The 15,121-nt window shown below is 43.2% G+C and overlaps 1 protein-coding gene across 2 annotated transcripts in view; it reads right to left on the bottom strand.

Annotated features, from left to right (window-relative positions):
- The window catches only part of OXTR (oxytocin receptor), a 127,493-nt gene that overhangs the window by 94,847 nt on the left and 17,525 nt on the right, over positions 1-15,121 (bottom strand). Inside the window, exon 2 of one of the 2 annotated variants that reach the window (XR_011483649.1) lies at positions 2,514-2,600. The exons of the other annotated variant lie outside the window; for it this stretch is intronic. The gene's annotated coding sequence lies outside the window, so the exon portion shown is untranslated. The remainder of the gene's footprint in view (positions 1-2,513; positions 2,601-15,121) is intronic. 2 annotated transcript variants of the gene reach the window in all.

Genomic DNA, 15,121 nt, shown 5'->3' with positions numbered 1-15,121 from the left:
TCATTGTTAGTGTATAGGAATGCAAGGGATTTCTGTGAGTTAATTTTATATCCTGCAACTTTACTATTATTCATTGATTAGCTCTAATAATTTTCTGGTAGAGTCTTTAGGGGTTTCTATGTAGAGGATCATGTCATCTGCAAACAGTGAGAGTTTTACTTCTTCTTTTCCTATCTGGATTTCTTTTATTTCTTTTTCTGCTCTGATTGCTGTGGCCAAAACTTCCAAAACTACGTTGAATAGTAGTGGTGAGAGTGGGCACCCTTGTCTTGTTCCTGATTTTAGGGGAAATGCTTTCAATTTTTCACCATTGAGGATAATGTTTGCTGTGGGTTTGTCATATATAGCTTTTATTATGTTGAGGTATGTTCCTTCTATTCCTGCTTTCTGGACAGTTTTTATCATAAATGGATGTTTAATTTTGTCAAAGGCTTTTTTCTGCATCTATTGAGATAATCATATGGTTTTTATCTTTCAATTTGTTAATGTGGTGTATTACAGGTACCATCACTTTAGAGAACTGTTTAGAAGTTTCTAATTAAGTTAAGCATGATATCTATACCCTCTTATCCAGCAATTCTACTATGTATTTACCCAAGATAAGTAAAAGTAAATGTTTACAAAAAGACTCACAGAAGATTCATAGTAACCCTATTCACAAAAATAAAAAACTGGAAACATCTCCAATGTTCATCAAGAGGAGAATGGACAAATCATAGTACATTCCTATGATGATCCATTAATCAAAAGTTATTTATTCACAATATCCAAAGCAAGATACAACCCAAGTGTCCGTCAACAGATAAACAGATAAACAAAACATACTATACATATATGATGGAATATTATTCAGTTTTTAAAAAGTTAAATTTTGACACACTACAACACACATATGCCTTGAAAATATTATACTAATTGAAGTCAGTAAGCAACTAAAGGACAAACATGATTCCACTTAACATGAGGTACTTAGGATAAGTAAATTCACTGACCCAACAAGTAGACTAGAGGTTAACAGGGACTGGGGGAGAGAGGGCAATGAGGGTTGATGTTTAACAGGGACACAGTTTCAATTTGGGATGATGAAGAAGCTCTGGAAACAGTGTTGATGGTTGAACAATACTGTGAATATACACGATGTCATTGAACTGTGTACTTAAAATGGCTTACAAGGTAATTTTTTTTGTTATGTATATTTTACCACAATTTTTAAATGCAAAGCAGAAATATTGGTTGGTATAGAAACTTTGGAATATTCAGATATTAAAAAGAAAAAACTAATCATTCATAATCTCTTACTCTCGTCTATCAGTAACATGCTTTTGGTCCTGTATCTGTGTGGTGTGTGAATGTGTGTGTGTGCTTCGAACAATTAAACACATCAGTTTATATGTATTCAAATCTTTTTTTTCAGTGTCAGCTTCTGTATCTGAGAAATGGAGCCAATAAAGCAATACTTAATGTAGGAAAAAATTAACTACTGATACAAGCAGCAATCTAGATGAATTTTAAAATAACACTATGCCAAGTGAAAGAAGACAGACACTACAGAATACATACTCTATGATCCCGTTCAAAGGAAATCCAAGCACAACCACAACTACTCTGTAGTGCCAGGAATCAGGAAGTATTTACAGGGACCCGGCAGCGGGTTCATCAGGAGGAATGTTCTGTGCTAGTGAAGATGCTCTGGATTTAGTTCTAGGTGCCAGTTACACAGATGGATACTGTTGCAATGCACTGAAATTAATATCTGAGATCTGTACAATTTATTGTTAATTACACCTCACCATAGAAAACTTTCTAAGCAAGTGGGCTGAAAACTAATCTATGGTAAAAGAGGTCAGAACAGTGGTTAACTCTGGAGGGTGGGCAGGCAGCAACTAACCAGGAACAATTGATAATGAGCTTGCTGAAGCGCCGGACTGTTCTACACCTTGATTCAGAGGTGGTTTCACAAGTATTCTAGGATGCACATCTCACTAAGCTGTACTCATCATACTGATGCACATTCTTGTACGTAAGTTACATCTCAATTGTGAGACAGTGAGAGGGCAGGATGTCCCCCCTCCAACCCTGGCTCATCTCAGATAAGCCCAGTGAGGTTGCATGAGAACTGGCTGACAGCCCACCCCAAAGATGGGGGGGGAGGGCCTCCCTGCCACAAAGAGAAAGGAAAGGCAGTGGCTGCCAGTGCACTGGAGGGAGAGCTAAAGCACTCCAGACTTGATTCCTTAGTTTCCACATCTAAGAAACTGAGATAATGTAGTTTCTCTAAGCACAAGAAGAAAGGAGTCACAATATCATCTAACTGCATTAGAACATGTCTGCAAAGCAAAGCTCTTACCAGAGTAATAACTAAATTAGTAAGAAACAAGACACTGAAAATGATTTTATTTTCTATTTCTATTACTACTTGATGAAGAACTGTTTTTCACATAATTAGAGAATGAGGAAGAGTAAAATTTCTTGCCAACTGCTGATGAGGATATCTGGGAACTTTCAGGACTTACCTGATTTCACTTGGAAATCACCCCATTCCTTTCCTTGATTAGTGTGTGACCTGGAGATACTGCCTTTGAGAACAACTGCTTTTAGATCTAGAATGAAACAACAAAGAAAGCCTTTCCTGAGGAAAACAGGGGGCAGTTGGAAGAAAAGCTAAAAGGGGGTGAATGGTGAGAATAATACCAATCTTTCCATTAGTTTCTGAGTGATGCCAAGGTTACCAGCATCCTCTCTTCCTGGACCCAGGGCCCTCCTCCCCATGGGCTCTGGGTACAAGAGATGTGAGAATGATGTAATGTCTGCAATGCCCCAGCACTGCAAAAAGGAAACACCACCATCTTAATCCAGATGACCAACTAAAGATCCAGCAACCCCACACCTAGGTATATATCCAGACAAAACTAATCCAAAAAGATACATGCACCTGTATATTCACAGCAGCACTATTCACAAAAGCCAAGACATGGAAATAATCTAAATGTCCACTGACAGATGAAAGGATAAGGAAGATGTGGTAAATATATACAACAGACTATTACTTGGTCATAAAAAGGATGAAATATTGCCATTTGCAACAACATGAATGCAAATTATCATATTAAGTGAAGTCAGTCATAAAGAGAAAGACAAATACTATGTGATATCATTTACATGTGGAATCTAAAATATGACACAAATGAATCTATCTAAGACAGGTGGCTCAGTAGAAAATGATTCTGCCTGCAATGCAGGAGACACAAGTTCAATTCCTGGGTAGAGAAGATCCCCTGAAAGAGATCATGGCAACCCACTCCAGTATTCTTGCCTGGAGAATCCCATAGACAGAGGACCCTGGTAGGCCACAGTCCACAGGGTTACTAAGAGTTGGACATGACTGAAGCAACTGAGCACGCACACATGAATCAAAAACAGAATCATGTACAAAGAGAACAGACTGGTGATGGTGAAGGGGTAGGAGGGTAGGGGAGGGATGGAGTGGGAGATGGGATTAGCAGATATAATAAGCTTTTATTTAGAGACTGGAGGAACAACAAGGTCCTACTGCATAGCACAAAGAACTACATTCAATATCCTATAATAAATGATAATGGAAAAGTATTTTAAAGAGAATGTATATATATACGTATAACTGAATCACTCTGCTGTATAGCAGAAATTAACACAACACTGTAAATCAACTATACTTCATTTTAAAATATTATTTTTAAAAGTTAATTAAAAAAAAAAAAAGCTAGAACTGGTTACCAACTAGTAGTGTGATATATTCCACTATTTTTTCAATAGCTCACTGCTTAACAAACCCACTCTTATTTTGGTCCCCTCAGATGTTCTATCTTGTTTTATTTTATTCAGTGCAAAGATCCCACTTCAACGTTGCTTAGCTGGGGAATGAAGAACCCTGCCTCAACTCTTGTCTCTTTGCCAGGGAGGATGGTAGCCCATGATGAGGTGTGATAACCACCTGACCAGCTGTCAGGACAAGAGGTTGTAAAGGTTCAGGAATTTCCAGTGACATCATCCGAGTGGTGAGGACATCTGTTTTCTGCAGATGGGGCCAAAGGCTCCACTCACTTCCCAGCCCAAGAAAGATGGGCTTCAGGGAGACTAAATACCCTTGTGTCACAAAACAGGCATCTCAGAGGTTCCGAAAGATCACCTCGATGACTCCATTTCCCATAGTCTGTCTTACCAAATGCCAAGGACTGACTCACAGACAAGGTCCCAAGGAGAATGAAAAAGATCGAGTGTGACAAATCCCAAATGGTCTTTGGGAAAGCAGATGACCTGAGACTCTGCCTTGAGCATCTCTGGATGGTGTTTTCACAGATCTTGTCTCAGTACTTTGCCCAGAGCCTGAGCTACTTCCACAGGCTATATTAGGAGGCAACAGCTTTTGTGCTGACTCTTCCATGTGAAGTCCAAGCTTTGCTTCATGCTAGCTCTACAACACTTTGCAAGTCGCAAAAATCACTGAGCCTCAGTTTTTTCGTTTTTTAAAAGGATTTTTATTTATTTTTATTTGGCTGTGCCAGGTCTTAGTTGCAACATGAGGGATTCTTAGTTGCAGCATGTGGGAGATCTAACTCCCCGACCAGGGATCAAACCCTGGCCCCCTGCTTTGGGAGCACAGAGTCTTAGCCACTGGACTACCAGAGAAGTGCCAGTTTTTTCATTTTTAAAATTGTGATAAGAATAACACCAAGTTCTAATTGTTGGTATATGATAAATCAGATAATCATACAAAAAATAGTGCTTAGAGGAGATAAAGACCCTTTCACAGATGGTGAAATACAGAGAACCTTTCTGAAGTATGGAATTCTGTGACACCATGAAAACCCAGATGAACCTGCCTCTCATGACTAGACTACTGCTATCACAGAATAAATGGTATGCGAACTCTGGAAGGAACCTTCCAGAAAACCCAGCCTAACTCATTTATGGATGCACTCTCATTCACTAGTGAAAGGAAGTTATTCACTCATTGATTCATCCATGTTAAAACTGAGGACAGAGACCCTGACAGGTCTTTGCATTACCTGACCTGCCCTTCCCCTTAGCTCCTGGCCTGGACAAAGTCTACATTCAGTAGACATTCACTGAATTTTGTTAACCTATTTGAGGACACAGAACTCAAAAGAGAAAAAGTTTAGACTAAAATTCCATTCCTTCTGACTTACAGAGAAGCAGGTGCTGAAGTAAGTAAGAGGAATCTAGATCTTGGGTCAAACCTCAGGTCTGCCCTGGAACTTAGGGAGCTCAGAAAAATTATTTAATGTCTTAGTAAAGTGGGGACCAGCACATCCACATCTCAGTGTTATTTCAAGAACCAAAGGAGATACAGGTATCAAGCACTTGGCTCTCTGTTGCAAAAGACCAAATACTAACAATGACCCAGAGGAAAAACAAGTCAGTGAAAAATCTGGGTATGTGCCTTTGCTCCTAGACCTGGGGTTCAAAAACAAAGTGGAGGATGCAGGGGGTCAAAGCTGGGGATTTTTTTTTTAATACTTATTAACTTGGCTACATCAGGTCTCAGCTGTGGTGCACAAACTCTTTCTTGCACTGCAAGGGCGCAGGCTCCATTGCCGCGCAGGATCAGTTGCTGCGCAGCCTGTGGGATTCCCAGACCAGGGGTCAAATCTGTGTCCCCTGGACTGGAAGGCAGATTCTTAATCACTGGACCAGCAGGGAGGTTCCTATAATCAGGTGACATTTGGTATTTGGGTTTGGGTGGGGTGCTGGGGTTTGTGGCAGGTTTGGGAATGGGGTAATGGATGGGATAATGTATTTGGGTAAAGGATGAAGAGTGGGCTAAGGCTTGGAAGTGGGTGAGAGACAAATCAGGGCTGGGAGGAAGGACAGGCAATTGAGTTTCAACCTCCAGGCAGGGGTAAGGAAGGAGTCTGTGTGAGCACCAGGCTGAAGTGAGGGATTTGAGCAAAGAATGGTCAGGCCCCAGGGGAGGCGGAGATGGACGGTCCCAGCCTCAGGGAAGGACAGAACAGACCTCAGTGATGGGGTGATGTCTGCTGTACTCATAACTTGATCTTTTTTTTTAAGCTGAAAGCTTGAAAGCTTATTTCTTAAGGTCAAGAAACGTGTCCTCAGCTACATCAAAACACTCTGCTCTTCAGAGTGCCTAGAGTTAGCCCAGCACAAAACTGGGGAGTCATCTGTGTCAGTGACCCTTTTCCTGCTCTTCCGGGAGGTCCACTCCCCTTTCTGAAAGTGCCCAGCAACTTTCAATAGATTTCTCAGTTTTTAATAGGGTTTTTCTATAATTTTCTGATGTGTTTGGGGAATTGAGCAAATAATGAATATGAATGTGAAAAGGACTTCATAAGACTGCAAAATGGTACATTATTGTTGACAGCTGTGACCGTTGTCTTAGCACCAGAGCTTGGACCCTGGAGAAGACAGTGGTGGCCTAATGGGGGCACGTGAGGCTGATGGATGGAGCCCTCAGAAGCCTGGTGTCTTCCCCAGCTCCTATGAAAAGAACTCCTACCCTCTGGAACTCAGAGTCATCACCCAGGTATCAGCTCTAACAACCTGAGTCTCGGAATTTCTCAAAACCTCCGTGAGGAGAAGGAAGGGCAGAAGCAGCAAATGACTCAGGCAAGAGGTTTACCTCACTGGGCTGACAGTAACAGGACATTTAAGAAATGTAGACAGTTCTCTTTGTCTTTTCTGCACCACTGGTTTCTACTTCAACCATGCTGTTAGTACATTATGATTTCTTTAAGAATCAACCACAAACGCAGTTGGCTTCCTGGTGCTACCCAGGGCCTCCCTGAGTTCCAAAAAGATGGACACTTTTGGATACCTAGACAACTGCTCTCCATCCTCACAGAACCTGAATTTGCTCAGCTCTCCACTATCCTCAGCACCACCTACGAATGACTGAGGAAAGAAGGGGGTGGGCCCTTATTCATCTAAGCCACGGTGAGCAACCTATTCCCCTTCTGGCTGATTCAAGGAAAGGCTTCCTGAGGATTTCTGGGGAAGAGGCTTCTCCCTTGCAGGAGAGAGGCAGAAAGTGGCTCCTCTACACAGGTGTAGCCCCTGCTGCTGGCAGCTGTTTTCCAAACAAGAGCAGAAGTGGCCCGGGATGAAGCTGACACTGGGTACCAGAGTGAGAGAGATGGGGAAAGTCAGGGACTTGAGGACACTGTGAAGCTGCCGGGCCCCTCCCAAAGACTTCACAGCCCCTCAACTGCCTTAAATGTCAGCATGTGTAACCAAAACCTCCTGATGATCCATCACTTCAGCTGGAACGAGTCATGAGGCTTGTCCCATGGCACGAGCACTGAAGGACTGGACACAGGGAGGAATAAAATCGTGTTGCTTGAGTTATGTAACATCAGAGACAGGGCCCAGAGCTGGGCCCAGCATCCTCATCCTGGGAGGTATATTTCTCAGAGGCCCTGGCACAAACACACCTGCCATGGTGCCTCCTACTTCTGGACTCCTTTGCCATGTACCATCTACATCCAGCTGGGTCTGTGTGTTCCGTGCTATTGACAAGGGAAGTGGACCAGGCAGGAGAATGACTTCTGTCACCACTTCTGCACAGATGTGGGACAACCAGCATCTCTACTTCCTCTGTGACTTCAGGGGAATAGAAAGGAGGCCTGGGCTTCGAAACAGGCCAGAGCTACAGCTGGCAAAGCCATTCCAAGGGGTCTTGTGGGGTGAGTGCAAACAAATCACTCTAAAACAGCCATAACCCTTTGCTGGTGGAGCCTGGCCATGGTGGGAGATGCAGACAAGCAGGGTCCTTGGTGAAGGCAGACCCCACCTTGCCCTGGCCCTCCTGCTACTCTTCCTTGCAGCTGGCAAAACGAACTACAGGACAGCACAGTGGCAAAGACTGGTCTTCTGGAGTTAGACATTCACAGATCAGGATCGCATCTCCACAACGAGCTGGCTCCACCTTTCTGAGCTTCAAGTCCCTCGTCCATGAAACTGTGGCAACAGTGCCCACTTCTCAAGCATGATGTGAGGATTAAATGCGGTAATCCCAATCACTGAGGACATAGGAGGTACTCAATAAATGATGGCCCTTGCTGTGGTGTTTATTATCTGCTCTGATTCTTGGAGATGGAAGTTTTAAAAGCACAGAATGGGGCAGGCACCTCCGCCCCAAGCATTTGGTTTGAATGAAGAGAAAAGAGATGATTTTCGGGAAGAATATCCAGGCCAGACTATCACCATGCCTGGGGCACTGTGATTTGCGAACTGTCTGGACTATGACGAAACACTTAAAAGATGGCTCAGAGCTGGAAGTCAGTGAAGCAAGGCGGGGAAACTGCACAGTTGGGCAGAGAAGGCGGAACTCCGACAATCAGGAACTGGGTGGCAGTCAGCTGTCTGCCCTTCTGGGGTTATTAAACTCCCATGGAAAAGCTAGTCATTTCATAAAGCCATGGGTGGTCAGACAGTACTAAGTCCTACCTTCAGCACAGACTCCAGGATCCAGGAGCCCTTGCCAAGGACACATAGAGGGTTGGGGGTTATGCTGGCATTAGAGCCCGGGGCTCGGGACACTCAAGTCTACTGCTTTGAGCCTTGAGGGAATCGTGACTAATGGTGTTGCATTTGCCATGACAGATCATACTTCTCTAGATTTATTTGTTTATTTGAACTAAAGTATCCTTTCTGCAGTCATCAGGCAGAACTGTGGAGGAGGCCTGGGTCTGTCCTCAGCCTCCCTTCTCAGCCTTGCCAGTCCTCCTCCCTGCTCTCCCCAGAAAAAAGAACTCCGTAGCCACCCCATCGCAGCCCCCTCACCTGTTTCCATCATGGAGTCCCCACACTCTGTCATCATATGATGGGTTGTTGACTTACTTTCCACCCAGATTCCCCCACTGGATTGTACATACCCAAAAGGCAGGAACAATGGCTGACTTACCCAGGACTATGGTCCCAGTGCCTTGGAACAGTGGTTGGCACAGAGTAGGTGCTTAATAAATATTTGTTCCATGGATCAACTAACAAACTCACTTACACTGAGGTGACAGCACCTCATCATGTTTCCTCCAGTGGTATGATATAAAACTTAAGAACAGATCTTTAGGGAAGGAAGGAACAAGACCAGGAGGAAGGGACTAGGGACTGCTGAGCACTTACTAAGGCCTGGGCACTGAACTTGGAAATTAGTACATGTTATTCATGATGGAGAAGGCAATGGCACCCCACTCCAGTATTCTTGTCTGGAAAATCCTTTGGATGGAGGAGCCTGGGAGGCTGCGGTCCATGGGGTCGCTAAGAGTTGGACACGACTGAGCAACTTCACTTTCACTTTTCACTTTCATGCATTGGAGAAGGAAATGGCAACCCACTCCAGTGGTCTTGCCTGGAGAATCCCAGGGACGGGGAAGCCTGGTAGGCTGCCGTCTATGGGGTCACACAGAGTCAGACACAACTGAAGTGACTTAGCAGCAGCAACAGCATTCATGATGATGACTAAACACGGCAGGTCCTCTTGACTGGTTAATGCCTCACCCAAAGCCACGAGACTCTGCTGAAGAAATTCAGGCATGGGAGAAAGAAAACAGATCTTTCAATCTGAAAATGGAATCTTCCTGGTGCCCCCTGTAGGCTACCTGGCCTGCCCACAGAAGTAGCCTGCTTTGGACCCCACTGACCAGAGGAACTGGAATTGTCCAGGCAGGAGACTTACAGACCAGTGGAAGCTTCGTGTAACTTTCACTTCAAATGTGCAGATCTGATTGAAAGGCTCTTTTTAACCCTGTGAGAGAATAACATTATTGCATCCTAGAAGATTTTTTTATCTAGACAAAAGGGTTCCCAGGAATATTAAGGACATTGTCCTATGGTTGCTTGACAGGCCCAAAGTATCTGAATAAATCTAAAGAAGGGTCATATCTCAAAAACAACTGTGGGTGTGACCTTTTTAAAATGGGATGATCTCAATCATATTCATAGGAAGTCCACACGGTTTTTAAGGGAGCTGAACATGTGAAGGTGCTGCCAGCCTGGATTAAAAAGGAACTGGGATCTGAAATGGTTTAAACTGTAAAAAGCCCTCTAGGTCCCAATTTTCAAAGACAGGAAGCAGACAAAGGAAGCTACTCAGCTGCAAATGCAGATCATTTCTTGGGAAATGCACGTCTCAGAGGGCAGACCCAAGAGCCAGAGAGAAAAACTGTCTCAGGAGCCACTCTCCAGAGGCAGCCCTAACCAAGGAATATTTCCTGTTTTCAAGGGGGAAGACCTGTGAACACAAGCCCAGCTGGATTCAACACTGCTATGACCAGTGACTGCTATGTGCTCCCAGTTCTTCACCCTTCTGAATAAGCACGTCCCTTATGTTGACACTTTGCCTGTCTCACAATGCATGTTAGGTGTGTGCACATCAGATATTTTCTTGGTTTGTGGGTCTCCAAATTAAGAGAAGCCATATCTGCAGAGTTTCACTGTAACCTGATACAGATGGTGGGATCCTGGACTCCAAGCTTGATGCCATACTTTCATAAGAAGTTGTTAGGATTCTGGGATGGGAGTGAACATGTTTTTCAGGTGGGAGGAATATGAACAACACTGAGAGGATGGATGACCAGAGGATGCACTTCAGTAGAATGAAGAAATATCCACAATGCTTCATTTCTTCCTCTGTCCATGCCCTTTGCAGTGTTACTGGTAGAGATGAACTAAGTTTTCTCATCTCCAACTGATCTCTTCCCAGTACCTTCTGTTACAATTCCAACCCCTAACATTTTGGAGTCTGTGACAGACTCTTTCTCACGTGGCTCTCCAGCCTTCTGAGCCCTGGACATGCTCCTAACATGTTCCAACTGCTTTCCAACTTTATGACCTTCCTGGGATTCCATTCTGCCAGATCACGTCACTGGTCCCCTGACACTACAAGTACCTTCTTATTTTTACACCAGAGGTTTTGCCACTCCTCTTGCCTGAAATGGCCTTCCTTCCATCCTTATTAGTTAATCCTGCCCATCCTTCAAGGCTCAGTTCAGACAATCTTCTTCACTAGTCTTCTAGTCTGTTCTCTCCACTCCAACCATTTGGACTCCAAAACATGAACCAGATCACATTCAGTTCAATTCAGTTGCTCAGTCATGTCCAACTCTTTGCTACCCCATGAATTGCAGCACGCCAGGCCTCCCTGTCCATCACCAACTCCCAGAGTTTACTCAAACTCATGTACATCGAGTCGGTGATGCCATCCAGCCATCTCATCCTCTGTCATCCCCTTTGCCTCCTGTCCCCAATCCCTCACAGCATCAGGGTCTTTTCCAATGAGTCAACTCTTCGCACCAGGTGGCCAAATTATTGAAGTTTCAGCTTCAGAATCAGTTTTTCCAATAAGCACCCAGGACTGATCTCCTTTAGGATGGACTGGTTGGATGTCCTTGCAGTCCAAGGGACTCTCAAGAGCCTTCTCCAGCACCACAGGTCAAAAGCATCAATTCTTCAGCGCTCAGCTTTCCTCACAGTCCAACTCTCACATCCATACATGACCACTGGAAAAACCATAGCCTCGACTAGACGGACCTTTGTTGGCAAAGTAATGTGTCTGCTTTTAAATATGCTATCTAGGTTGGTCATAAATTTCCTTTCAAGGAGTAAGCGTCTTTTAATTTCATGGCTGCAATCACCATCTGCAGTGGTTTTGGAGCCCCAAAAAATAAAGTTTGACACTGCTTCCACTGTTTCCCCATCTATTTCCCATGAGGTGATGTGACCAGATGCCATGATCTTAGTTTTCTGAATGTTGAGCTTTAAGCCAACTTTTTCACTCTCCTCTTTCACTTTCATTGCGAGGCTTTTTAGTTCCTCTTTACTTTCTGCCATGAGAGTGGTGTAATCTGCATATCTGAGGTTATTGATATTTCTCCCGGCAATCCAGATCACATTACCCACTTCTAAAAGGTTTAAACAGCTTCTAATATCCTGAGGATATGGCTTTCACACCTTCTCTCTGTGAATCAAGGCCCTTGTGAGCCTGGTCTATGCCTACCTTTCCAGTCCCACATCACGCTCCCTCCTCCTGCCTCCTCTCCCATCCTCCACCCTGTCTCTAAAATCCAGTCAGTCTGTCATCATTCCCCAAGCTTGCCATGCTCTTCTTGTCTCCATGACTCTACCTACATCCTTCTATCTCATTCTGGGAAAAAGATATCCACACCAACTTCATGTCCTCTGCTAATCCATTCCCAACCATGCCCTCTGTGCCGGGAGACCCACTGTCCAGGACATGGGTCCATCCCTGCCCACCACTGCCCAAGGATGGCATCTCTTCATCCCTGAGTCCACTAGTGCTATTTAGCACAATGTTGCCTGCCACAGAGTAGGGACTCTACAATATTAAGTGAATGAATATTCAAATGGACAGATGGAGATGTGCATGAATGAGTGGACAGATAGCCTGGAGGTGATGCTTAACTTAGCAAATGCGAGTTTTCTGTTTCCACAGTGAAAAAGAAATTTAAGGGTTCAAGACAGTGGCTATATGTCCGACTCACCTCCACAGTGCCCAGCTAGGCAGAGTAAAGACTCACGAACAGCCAACACTCTGACACTGTTGCCCTGTCCTTGGTTCAGTTTCTACTAGATGGAAGACATGTTGTCTATGGTTTGCTTTCCCCATCCTTCGCTCTTGGCCAATCAAGTCCATACTGTTGCAAAATTACCTTTTAAAAACTAATCTGAAGGAAAGGAGAAAATTCCTTTGCCCTCAGCCATTGGGCCTGGTCAGGTTCCCTGAGGGTGGGAGAAAATCAAATCTCTCTCTGCAAAGCAGGGATTGTGAAGAAGAATCGGCTACTCTTGAAAGTCTGACTGAAGCATTCTAGTGACAGAGCTTCCCTAGGAGAGTTAGAATTCAGGCAGTCAGTGACACGTGCTCTGAATCAAGCCCTGGGCTGGGTACCAGAGGGACCAAGGGAATAATCAGATGTGGACCATACAATAGAAAGCATCAGGCTAGAAGGAGACCAAATACATGGAGAAGAGAGAGTGTAAAACCAAAAATCTTAAGAGCTTGAAGAAAGGCATGCAGAGACCAGGCTCACTGACTTGACTGACTTGATAACTCAGTCAACATTTTGTTAGCATTTACTATGTATCAGTGTGCTGGGCATTAGAGATAGAGAAGTAACATATGGGCTCCAACATCAAAGAGGTTAATCTTGAGTGAAAAGCAAGGAGATGGGACTCCTTATGACAGGGAGGTTTAGGGTATGAGTAAAATTTGAAAAATAGGTATGAATTTAGCAATTAGAAATTGGACCATTTCAAATGCGATAGGAAGGAAACTCCTATGATAATCTCAAAATTAATGTAGTAAGAAAACTTGAAAAAATTCAACATAGTTTCAGGTTAAAAACAAAAACCTGGGAATAGAAGGAGACTTTCTTAACCTGATAAAGAGTTTCTGCAAGAACCTACAAAGGACACCATAACTAATGTTGAAATACTGAGAACATTCCAGTAAAAATCAACAGCAAGTTCAGGATGTCTAGTAGTATCACTTCTATTCTATACTTTGCTGGAAGTCCTACACAGCATAAAAAGATAGAAAAAAACAAAACTATATGGCATGTAAAGGGAAAAAAACGACACTATCATTACTTACAGATGATATAACTACCTACAAAGAACTTTCAGATAAACTAGAATTACTAAGATAATTTGGTAAGGTTGCCTTGCCATGTTTAGTCACTTCAGTCATGTCTGACTCTGTGCAGCCCCACGGACTGCAGACTACCAGACCCCTCTATCCACGGGATTTTTCAGGCAAGAATGCTGGAGTGGGTTGCCATTTCCTCCTCCAGGAGATCATCCCAACTCAGGGATCGAATCCGTGTCTCCAGCATTAACAAATTAACAAAGGAAATGGAAACCCTTTAAAAAATTTATTAAGGATAAAATTGAAAACTAAAAATATTATTGGGCAAAATTAGAGAAGGTATAAGTAAGTGGATAGTTATACTAGATACTTGGATTGAAAGACTGACGATGCCAATTTTCTCCAGTTAGATCTATACATTTGATGAAATTTCAGTAAAAAAAAAAATCCAAGAGGTTTTTTTGATATGAAAATTGATACTTCATTATGAAAGGCATACAAAAATGCAATGGGTTAATAATCACTAAGGCATTCTTGAAGAAGAAAAAGATAGGAGTATTAAATCTACCAGACAGCTTTAGGATATAGGACATTATGATATGAGTGCAAGGCTGGATAAAGACACATAGATCATGAGACATAACTGAGTCCAAAAACTGACTCACACATAAAGATATCTAATATATGACAAAAAATGGCACTGCTGAGCCATGAGGAAAAGAAAATGTTCTAAGTAACTGGTTTTTGTGTAAGCTGGATGGTTGCTGATCCCCTATTTTCCACTATTTATAAAATCAGTTCCAAGTGGATTGCAGATCTAAAAAACAAAGACAGAACAATAAGCCTCTAGAACTACACTCTCCTATACAGTAGCCATTACTCATATGTGGCTAATTTAAATTAGTTAAAATTAAATTAAAATTTAAAATTCAGTTTTTCAGTTGCATAAGCCCTTTTCAAGCACACAACAGCCACATGCGGTTTGTGGCTACATTATTAGAAAATGCACATATAGAACACTGCCACCATCACAGGAAGTACTATCAGACAGTGCATCACTAGAACAGGGGTCAACAAACTATGGCCCATGGAATAACCTGGGCACATCACATGTTTTTGTAAATTAAGTTTTACTGGAACACAGACACACGCAACCATTAACATATTGCTATGGCTGCTTTCAGGGGCTTCCCAGGTGGCACAATAGTAAAGAATGTGTCTGCTGATGCAGCAGACACAAGAGACTCACACTTGATCCCTGGATCGGCAAAATCTGGCAAGAAGGAAACGACGGTCCACTCTGGTACTCTTGCCTGGGAAATCCCACGGACAGAGGAGCCTGGCAGGCTATAGTCCACGGGATCGCAAAGAATTAGACACGACTGAGTATACATACACATGGCTGCTTTCATACTACATGGCAGAACTGAGCAGTCTTGACAGAGGACATATAACCATAACCCACAAAGCCTAAAATACTTTTTATCTGACTTTTTC

The sequence above is a fragment of the Odocoileus virginianus genome, chromosome 26, assembly GCF_023699985.2.
Source record: "Odocoileus virginianus isolate 20LAN1187 ecotype Illinois chromosome 26, Ovbor_1.2, whole genome shotgun sequence".
Lineage (NCBI taxonomy): Eukaryota > Metazoa > Chordata > Mammalia > Artiodactyla > Cervidae > Odocoileus > Odocoileus virginianus.
This window is presented reverse-complemented; position numbering and strand designations above follow the sequence as displayed.